Source organism: Sapajus apella, unplaced genomic scaffold (genome assembly GCF_009761245.1).
Source record: "Sapajus apella isolate SASKATOON/1434 unplaced genomic scaffold, GSC_monkey_1.0 scaffold15, whole genome shotgun sequence".
In the NCBI taxonomy this organism is placed as follows: domain Eukaryota; kingdom Metazoa; phylum Chordata; class Mammalia; order Primates; family Cebidae; genus Sapajus; species Sapajus apella.
Genome location: NW_022436955.1, coordinates 25214756 through 25225882, shown reverse-complemented (window position 1 = coordinate 25225882; position 11127 = coordinate 25214756). Strand labels below are relative to the sequence as shown.

Sequence of the window (11127 nt, the reverse complement as noted above, 5' to 3'; positions counted from 1 at the left end):
AAAAAAAAGGAAGAGAACAGAACGAGGTCCACAGAGGTGAGCAAAGGCATCTTAGAGTCAGAGTGAAACGGCAGGAAAGGTTCGTGGCCATTCACAGGCAACAATGGGAGCTGGGGGAGGAGAGCAGAGAATTAAGTTAGAGGAGAAGGAATGGGATACACCAAAAGCTTTCTGAGTTCTTACCATGAGTCTAGCTCAATTAAAAACAGCTCAGAAGGCAAGAGCCATGTGAAAACAAGCCAGGCGCAGTGGCTCACGCCTGTACTCCCAGCACTTCAGGACGCTGAGGCAGGTGGATCACTTGAGGTCAGGAGTTCGAGACCAGCCTGGCCAACATGGCAAAACTCCATCTCTACTAAGAACACAAAAATAAGCCAGGCATGGTGGCTCATGCCTGTAATTCCAGCTATTCAGGAGTATGAGGCAGGACAATCTATTGAAGCCAGGAGGTGGAGGTTGCCGTGAGCCGAGATTGAGTCACTGCACTGCAGCCTGGGCGGCACAGCAAGACTTCATCTCAACAACAACAACAAAGGCCATATGAAGAGACTAAATAAACAGCGTGTGAGCTGCATCCTCTGCGTGTATGGTTCTAGATACACCTGCCTATTATCTTCACATCTGTCCTACAAAGCTTCTCACTAGCACTAATTACTACTAGTAAATACGTGTTGATTTGTTTACCTGTGTATCTGTTCTCTCCTCCTCTAAGTCCTGGGAGAACAGGGATCTTGTCTCACTACAGTCAAGTTCTGGAACTACAGATATCAGTGTTCTCTCTCTCAGTTGCTCGGTGTTTGTTCGTTTGTTTTTGAGACAGGGTCTTACTCTGGCACCCAGGCTGAAGTGGCGTGGGATGATCATGGCTCACTGCAGCCCCGGCCTCCTGAGCTCAAGCGATCCTCCTGTTTCAGCCTCCTGAGTAGCTCGAACTACAGGTGCATGCCACCATGCCTGGCTTTTATTTTTATTTTTAGTAGAAATGAGGTCTCACTCTATTGCCCAGACTGCTCTTGAACTCCTGAACACTAGCAACCCTCCCACCTTGGCTTCCCATAGTGCTGGGATTACAGGCATGAGCCACCACACCCAGCCCTCCTTAGTGTTATTAAGCTATAGTACACACACCATAGAATCTGTGAAAGGAAAAAATCTTGGACGCCCAAAATCACAGGCTAAAAGGAAAACTCAGCTGGAAACTGCTTTTGGCAAACCTGCGTCCCGTTCTAATCAAAGTTCTCTCTCTGCTCACTGAGATAAATGCATATCTGATTGCCTCCTTTGGAAAGACTAATCAGAAACAAAATAATGCAACGCTTTGTCTCTCACTTATCTGTGACCCGGAAGCCCCCTCCAGCTTCAAGTCACCCCACCTTTGCTTCAAGTCGTCCTGCCTTTTCAGACAGAACCAATGTACTTGTTACCTATACTGATGTCTCACGTCTCCCTAAAATATATGAAACCAAGCTGTGCCCCTAACACCTTGGGCACATGTTGTCAGGACCTCCTGAGGCTATGCCAGGGGCACATCTTGGCAAAATAAACTCTCTAAATTAACTGAGACCTGTCTCAGGGTTTCTAAATTCACAAAGCCATCCACTTAAAGCATACAATTCAATAGTTTTTAGCATGTTCACAGACAGGGGTAACTATCACTGCAATTTTCACCACCACAAAGGGAAACCCCAAGCCCTTCAGCTCGACTCTCCTCTCATCCCCACACTTCCTATACAACTGCTAACCTACTTTCAATCTCTAGAGATTTGCCTAATTCTGGATATTTCTTATAAACGAAATGATAACATGTTGTCTGTTATGTCTGGCTTCTTTCACCCAGCATAATGTTTCCAAAGTTCATCCGTGCCGTGGCATGTATCAGTACTTCACTCCTTTTCATGGCTGTATAATGTGCATCGTACATATAGATCCCGTTTTATGTATCCACACATCGCTCATTGATGGGAATTTAGGTTGTTTTTACCTCCTGGCTGTTGTGAACAATGCTTCTGTACACATTTACATACGTGTTTTTGTTTGAATGCCTGTTTTCAATTCTCTTGGGTATATCACCCTAGGAGGGAAAAACAGCTCTGTCTCTTTCTCACCACACCCTCAGGGATACAAGGCAGCAGGAGCTGCAGGTGTGATGTGTGGTGCCCGCCTCATGCTATGGAGCTGTCCAGCCATCAGCCCAAACCAGGAATGGTGCCCACAGTTAGGAAGTCACCCCCAGGCAATGAGCCCCACGGCTGGGACCTCCTATGAGAAGGCAGCGGTGGAGCCATCACCAAGCCCTTGGCAGCTATTACTGCCATTTTCTAGGCCTCTGCATGGGCAGTGGGCAAGGCCCAGAGGCACCAGAGGACTGCCCATCACATGCCCATCCCGTGAACTACCAGAAGGCACAAGATGCAGGAAGAAATTCCTTGATATCTGCAGTGGTTTTCTAACTGGTAATCAGCAATGTCTGAGGGGGTCGGTGGGCGTCTTTGTAGACATGCCCATCACTTGATCTTGCATCAGGCAGGGGCATCTTGGTGAATGAGGATCCCACTAGTCACAGGGGAGCAGAACTGCAAGGAGAGCGGTCAGGTCCACTGCACTCGGCACAGTGCACCCAACCCGCCTTTCTGACGCAAGGCTGGGAACAAGATTCTAGTGCAGGGCTACAAACTCATGTTCCCAGGGGCTGCAAACTCAAGTCATGAGGAGCACTGCAGCTAGTGATGAGGTGGACAGACTCTGGAACCTGCTCACCTGCGCCTGGAGTCCCAGCTCCCCAGCTTATAGCAGATGGCTTTGGAAAGTAACTGCACTTCTCTGTGCCTCTGTTTCTTCATGTCAACAGGAGTGACAGTGATACTTACCACACAGTGCTCTTGAGGAGTTTAAATGAGTCTGTGTCTATACACGTGTGTTTGTAAATTAAAACAGTACCTGACAATAGGTTGGGTGTGGTGGCTCACACCTGTAATCCCAGCACTTTGGGAGGCCAAGGTGGGTGGACCACAAGGTCAGGAGATTGAGACCATCCTGGCTAACATGGTGAAACCCCGTCTCCACTAAAATACAAAACATTAGCCCGGTGTGGTGGCACGGGCCTGTAGTCTCAGTTACTCAGGAGGCTGAGGCAGGGCAATCTCTTGAACCCGGGAGGCAGGGGTTACAGTGAGCCAAGACCGTGCCACTGCACTCCAGCCTGGTGACAGAGTGAGACTCTGTCTCAAACGATAAAAATAAAAAATCAATAAATAGTACCTGACAAAACAAAGATGTAGGGGGGAAAGAAAAAAAGATGTAGAAACTTCTCTGTACTTGTTAGCTATTTTTTTAAACTAGTAACCCAACTGAGTCAAGTTGGACACATATGAGGTGTAAGAAATAACATGGGACAGGAAGCTGTGGCTCACGCCTATAATCCCTGCACTTGGGGAAGTTGAGGCAGGAGGATCATTTGAGACCAGACAGTGCAAGACCAACGTGGGCAACAAGGCAATATCCTACCTCTACAAAAAATAAACCCAGTTAGCCAAGCGTGCTGGTGCACACTCTTAGCTACTCAAGAGGCTGAGGCAGGAGGATTGCTTGAACCCAGGACTTTGAGTTTACGGGGGGCTGCGATCACAACACTGCACACCATCCTGGTAGGAGAGCAAGACCCTGTCTCTGACAAAAAAAGAAAGAACACAGTGTCTCAATTTATCTGCTGTTAACATTAAGGAGGCAGATCCTTATGTACCAACATGAAAAAAACTCCTTGATGACCCATGTAAACAGGAGACTAGATGTATACATCCAAGTGTGTACACACGTACATGCCCATGTGTACATATACATATTATACACAGATGTCTGTCACTATGCAAATTCTCACTATCTGAATGTCTACTATAACTTAGTAACTCTTTTTTTTTTTTACCTGAAATGTGCCATCCAGATCATAGATCTGCTGTATGAGGTTCACGAGCAGGTGCCAACGAAAACAGTGAACGTGTGGGCCAGGTGTGGAGGTTCACACCTGCAATCCCAGCACTTTGGGAGTCCCATGCAGGTGGATCACTTGAGATGAGGGGTTCGAGGTCAGGCTGGCCAACTTGGTGAAACCCCGACTCTACCAAAAATAGAAAAATTAGCTGGGCATGGTGTGCACCTGTAACACCAGCTACTAGGGAGACTGAGGCAGGAGAATCAGTTGAGCCCAGGAGGTGGAGGTTGCAGTGAGCCGAGATCATGCCACTGCACTCCAGCCTGGACAACAGAGGAAAACTGCCTCAAACAAAAAAAAAAAAAAGAGAAGAAGAAGAAAAAAGGGAAGGGGTGTTTCTGTCTGCAATGGAAGAGAAGAGGTCTGATGCACAGCGAAAGGCACACCAAATCTTACATGCTGCTGATTCTCTTGAGTTATTCTTTCATCCCAGGATTTGCTTCTGACAAGCTAAATACCAACCAGGGTTCAATTTAAATGACTCTTTAGTATTTTTAACAGATCATTTCATCATTTTTTCCATTATAGTACAAGGTAATTGGAGGATAGAAGAATATCACAATTCAGAACCATCACTGTATAGTATCCCATGTACTTTTTGCAAACCTGCCTTGTAATCAGCTCATCAAAGCACCCAAAAATTGGGTGTTTGTTGCTGTAGATGCTTTGTGTTCATGCAAAAAATACCGGTGGGCTGATTTTAGGTACTTAAGGGTGTTGAGTGATACTGAGGAAATTGGTTGGGGCATTTCAATCAGTTGGTAATGCATCAGCATTTGTCTTTGTGTGACGTGAAGTAATATACTGCAATCCAAAAACGTTCCTCTCCAGTGTGTTTTCAGGAGTGTACTGGATTCAGCTAAGAAGGAATGTGCCTATTTGTAGGTGTGCACCTGTGTGTGTAAAGGTGTGAGAAAGGGTACCAAAAAATGTCCACCAATTTCCTGACAACAGGCACCACTAGTGAGAAGGAGATGGGTAAATGACGGCTGGGGAGGGCTTTATCTGCACTGGTTACAATTTTTGCCAAGAGCACACAGTGACTAAAACAACACTTTATTCTGAAAGGAGGCTGTGGTCAGCAGAGCTCAGACCCCCCCTCTTGCAAGGTGGGGCTCAGTGGCCAAGTTTCCTGCTTAAAGAAAGTGAGAACCCAGCCACAGAAATGAGGCTTCATTTTTCACAACCCCATCCCCTTCCCAGCATCACCTCTGGTCTTCCCAGGTCCACCCCCCCCCCCACCATCCATCCCTCCACCCCTATCCCCTGCAAACCACCCCCTACACACCGAGTCTCCTGGATTTAGTCTCAAAAGCTGGTACCCCACTCCAGCCACTTTCCCTTGGCCCTCCCTGCCCACCCATCACCTTCTGGCGCACCCTTGGGGGTTTTGGGCCCCCTCCAGACAACTCATAACTTCCGGTCAGTCCCCGCTTTACACCATCAACCCCTTTGCTGGCCGGGCCACGACGCTGTTCATTAAGCTCCCATTTCCTTCCTCCTCCCTCTACCGATTATGTGTCTCTCATACTACTCACACCCTGGAATGTCGTCCGGCCCCTGACGCCAGGAACAAGGCCTTTTCCCCAATTCCCATACCTGGCCTCATGGGGCACCACCTGCCAATAAGCTTAACAGAAATTTCTCTCTGGAAGCTCTAGACATATTCAAGTGAGCACACAGACAGACAGAAGGCTTGGGCATCTTCCCACACATACTCCACCCTCTTTTCGTTCAGTCATTCAGTCAACCAGGCAGTCGCCGACCCCCACACTGAGCACTAGGGATGCCACACTGCAGCAGACATAGTCCTGCCCTCAGACAGCTCCAAGTCTGGGAGGGAGGACAGGCCCTGCTCAGACCAGCATATGATACATGCAAATCCACATCTCCATCCACATCTGCAACAGGAGAGCAAAAGAGTCCACGCTGAGGCGCCTCCCCAGCAGGGGAAAGTCTCCTCTGAGTGCATGCATCGCGGCTCAGTTCTGCAGACTGGAGCTCCCCTGGGAAGAAGAGGAGAAAGCCTCCCTTTTTAGGGAGTTCTGGAGTACAAAGACCTTGGTTCAAATCCTGGCTGTGCTCCCCAGGGATGCACAGGATCCTGGCCAAGTTCCCTCCCTTCTCTTTGCTCTTTCCTCCTCTGTACAAGCAGTGATGCCTATCATTGAGTCATCATGCAAACCCAACGAAATAACATGAAATAAAAACCACGTGGCTCCAGGAGGGCTGAGCCAAGGTGAGTTTAGCTACTAGGATGAAAGTTTTTCTGTACTACCTTGCAACACCACCTTCCCAGCTGCTGGTGGTTTCACTTTAAGTAAGAAGCCCCAGGTTGTTTACTGACCTCAGCCAAGGACCCAGCTTTAAGAGAAACCAAGGGTGTTAGGTTCTTTCACACATGTAGCAGCGTCTGACATGGCAGCTAGGGGAACAGGCGAGATGTAGAGCAGAACACATAATGACAAAAGGGGCTTCCGAGGCCCAACACAGACGAGCAGAAGGAGCCCAGCTCTGGAATAATCTAGCAGCCATGAGTTAAATCCAGCTCTTTCTCTCCTGGCTGCATGAATAAGCCTCTTTTTTGGCTATTTTCTCATCTATAAAATGGAAAAATAACATATACCCCATAGAGATATACCTGAAAAAACTGCAAAACTGTTTATGGGCAGGTGCAGTGGTTCACACCTGTAATCCCAGCACCTTGGAAGACCAAGGCTGGCAGATCACTGGAGGTCAGGCGTTCGAAACCAGCCTGGCCAACATGGTGAAACCCTGTCTCTACTAAAAATACAAAAATGAGCTGGACATGGTGGTGCCTGTAATCCTGTAATCCTGGCTACTAGGGAAGCTGAGGCAGGAGATGGTTTAATCCCAGGAGATAGAGATTGCAGTGAGCCAAGATCATGCCACTGCACTCCAGCCTAGACAACAGAGTGATACTCCACCTCAATCAATCAGTCAATAAAGTTTACTTTTAGGCTTGCAGATCCAGGGTGGGCCTGCCCTTACCTTCTTTGTTAAAGAGATAATAAACAACACAGTTGTTGAGACTGTGCTGAGAGCAGCGGGGAGAACCAGTCTCCTTCTTCCATGTAAAGAGACACTTCCCAGATCATTATACCCAAATTATTAGCTCTGTGATTCTAATGCTTCATTTTCATGCAGGGAAATAATGAACATTTAGCCTGGGAGTCTTATTTGATGGATAAGAGTTTGAACTGATGCTGGGGAAACTGAAGCTTCTCTTCCCTCTGCAACTCCCCCTCCCCAAGGGAGGAATAGACCACTCTCTGGAAGAGGCACTGAGGATACTCAGCCCAGCCTCCTCATCTTGTTCTGGTTGGATCCACCCCTAAGAGGTCACATGCCCTGCCCTTTCCCTGCCACTCAGATGGGGAGTGCCTCTAAGACAGGGGTCCCCAACCCCCAGGCCATAAACTGGTACCTGTCTGTGGCCTATTAGGAACCCGGCTGCACAGCAGGAGGTGAGCAGGGTCTAGCCAGCATTACCACCTGAGCTCTGCCTCCTGTCAGATCAGCAGCAGCATTAGATTCCCATAGGGGCACAAACTCTACTGTGAACTGTGCATGCGAGGGATCTAGGTTGTGTGCTCCTTATAAGAATCTAATGCCTGACGATCTGCCACTGTCTCCCATTGTCCCAGATGGAACTGTCTAGATTCAGGAAAACAGGCTCAGGGCTCCCACTGATTCTACACTATGGTGAGTTGCATATGCCGTTGAATCATCCTGAAACTATCCCCCCATGCCAGCCTGGCCCGTGGAAAAGTTGTCTTCCACAAAACCAGCCCCTGGTGCCAAAAAGGTTGGGGACTGCTGCTCTGAGACAACTATGGGCATCCACCACTTAAACTTGCTTTTTCGCCCTCCTGCTGGAAACTAAATTTAAATAGTGTCCACCTTTTGTCATGTCTTAACTGTGGTTTAATATATATTGAAAAAATACTTATCTGCCACCTTTAAACTGTGAAATCAAGTTTCTTTCCTACATAAAATAAAGTTTAAAAATAATGATCAATCTTAAAATAAGTATTAGATATAAGGCAGTACAGGTGGTTACAAATGTAACAAAAATTATTAAGGCAATAAAGGGCTCCTTACTTTATATACAACCTATTAATATTTTAATAGGCTAATTTCACTTTACTTTAAACCAGTACTGTATATCAAAATTACACAGAAAACTCTTATTATACAAAGACTAGATAGAGACGTTTTTTCCCCCCACACATGGACTGACCAGTTTTTGGTGGTAGGGGAAGGAGCCATATGCATTGTTACTCAAATTGCAAACATTTGTTTATCGACCTTATAAGATTTACTATATCTGCCTACTGCTGATACTATTTATCTGATAGTTTTTTTTTTTTAAATCAACTCAGCTTTTTCACCTGAACTGATATATGTTAAGAGTGATTTTATATTTTTGGCAAAAAGAAAACCAGTAACACTCACCATATACAATAGGAACTGCAAAATAATAAAATCAGTGGCAAGGGACAATATTGTTAAATTCTACCTACAAACAGTTGTCCACTTGAAGCAAAGCCCTCGCTTGGTTCTGAGTCATAAAGGGAGATAAGAGACCTTTAAGAGAGGCCAAAGCCAATTAGCCATGCAAGACTCACTGATGGAGACAGAAGTCAGAGTGGGGTCACCTAAGGAGAGGACTGGGTCACCGGCACCTTAGGATGGCACAGAGGTGTACCCATTTTATCACATCGATGTCATATATATATATTTTTTTTTCTTTAAGTTCTGAGATACATGTGCAGAACGTGCAGGTTTGTTACATAGGTATATATGTGCCATGGTGGTTTTGGTGGTTTGCTGCACCAGTCAACCCATCACTTAGGTTTTAAGCCCCACATGCATTAGGTATTCGTCCTACTGCTCTCCCTCCCCTAACTTCCCACCTGCCGAGAGGCCCTGGTGTGTGATGTTCCCCTCGTGTCCACGTGTTCTCATTGTTCAACTCCCACTTATAAATGAGAACATGTGGTTTTTGGTTTTCTGTTCCTGTGTTAGTTTGCTGACAATGATGGTTTCCAGCTTCATCCATGTCCCTGCAAAGGACCTAAACTCATTCTTTTTTATGGCTGGCTGCAAGTTATATTTTAATAAAGACATTTCCTATCTTTCAGGCCAGGAACGGTGGCTCACACCTGTAATCCCAGCACTTTGGGAGGCCAAGGCAGGTGGGTCACCTGAGGTCAAGAGTTCAAGACCAGCCTGGCCAACATGGTAAAACCTTGTCTCTACAATAAATACAAAAAAGCCAGGACATGCTGGCATGCACCTGTAATCCCAGCTACTCAGAAGGCTGAGGCAGGAGAATCGCTTGAACCCAGGGGGTGGAGGTTGCAGTGAGCCAAGATGGCACCACTTCACCCCAGCCTGGGAGAAAGAGTGAAACTCTGTCTCAGAAAAAAAAGAAAGAAATTTCAAAGAGAGACATGTTAACATTTTGGAAATGGAGTTGGTGTAACTATTAAGGGGTGACTAAGAAATCACTATGCTGCTTCAGTCTCTTGACTGTGATGGTACATACGGGACGCTATGCATGTGATAAAATCGTACATAACTAAATACACACAAATTCAAGGAAAATGGGAAATTTGAATAAGATCAGTGGTAGATTCTATCAATGTTGTCTATACTGATATCCAGTTGTGATACTGTACTGTAGTTTTAGAAGACATTGCCACTGGGGATAACTGGGTGACGTCCACATGAGAGCTCTCTGTATTATTTCTTATAACTTTATGTGAATCTTCAATAATCTCAACAAAAAATCTGATAAAAAAAACGCACAGTATCAAGGAGACAGAAAATAAAAGACATGTTGGTACCGAACAGATGTTCCTGTCGTCATCAGGAAGACGGAAAGGGAACTGAGAAGACGACCACGCTGCCAAACTCAGCTCAGTCTCCCTGGGCACCGCCTGGTGTTCATGCTTTGCCATGGCACCCACGGCACAGGGGTCCCTGCAGAGAGCATCCCTTACCCCTCCCAGTGGATGCTACCAGCCACCTCTGGGCTCCACCCTCTGCCAGAACCCATCCTATTTCCCGCCTGGCTAGAAATAGACATTCATGCAGCCTCCTGATAAGCTGGGCACTGAAACCCAGAGGAAGTGGCCTGCAGGGCGCCTGCTCTTTTGGAAAAGGCAAAGGTCTCACAGCTATAGAAGTCAGCTGGGAACACAATTCCTAGGAATGTCAGCAAGGAGTTGAGGTGGTCTGAACACCGGCAGAAGGCTAAAACCGGACTTCCCTTTTACAACAGCCTTTCACTTCATCACAAGCTTTTCTGACTTCCATCTGAAGCAGCACCTCACAGAGACGTATTCTCATTCTTTGAGTTTGCTAGTTTGTCTTCTTTTTTGTTTTTGTTTGCTTTTTACAGCAAAAGAAAAGTTCTGAGAATATAGACAACTACCTTAACTTTGGCTGCCTGGAGTAAATTCTAGAGTGCTAACTGATGTTGAGTCTCCCCATGGAGAACGCTGGTCCTCAGCTTCCTAAGGACCTTTGGCTTCAGAGAAAACCAAAGAAAAAAAAAGGGAAGGGAAACCACATTTATAGAAACACTTAGTACAAGCTAGTGTGCACGGCAGGGGTCCTGACACCTGTGCACTCATGTGAGGCTGAGATGATTGTCTTCCTACCACAGATGGGGAGGCTGAAGCAGAGAGAATCACTGACTCACCCAAGGTCACAATGGTTGAGCCAAAACTTGAACGTGAGCAGCCGGGCTCCAAAGCTTGCACTCTTGATCACTACCCAGGGATGGATGAAATGAGAAGCTGAGACCCAGGGTGCTCTTCCCTGCAGGCAGCAAGAACCTCTTGGCTCCAGAGGTGGGAATATGAGCCATGGCTGACACGTGGGCCAACACAGGGCACCAGGAGATCCACAATCCAGTCCCACGTCTGCCACTACCTTCCTATGTGACCTTCGGAGAGTCATTTTATCTCCCTGGGCCTCAGTTTCCCCACCTGAGAAATGCAGAGACTGGGTCACCCGAGGCATTTGGAAAGCCCCTAGGGTATGAAAACACTGGTTGACATCAATTCAGGATGAAAATGGCTCTCATCTTGTCCTTGGTGGTCCTG

At 46.8% G+C, this 11127-nt stretch overlaps 1 protein-coding gene and 1 long non-coding RNA gene across 5 annotated transcripts in view; one reads left to right on the top strand and one right to left on the bottom strand.

Moving 5' to 3' along the window:
* LOC116555365 overlaps positions 1-7296 on the top strand; it is an 18232-nt gene extending 10936 nt beyond the window's left edge. The window contains exon 3 of the long non-coding RNA XR_004270501.1: positions 7286-7296. This is a non-coding gene — a long non-coding RNA (uncharacterized LOC116555365). The remainder of the gene's footprint in view (positions 1-7285) is intronic.
* Positions 1-11127, bottom strand: part of PLCG2 (phospholipase C gamma 2) — a 181193-nt gene that overhangs the window by 110615 nt on the left and 59451 nt on the right. The window lies entirely within an intron of this gene.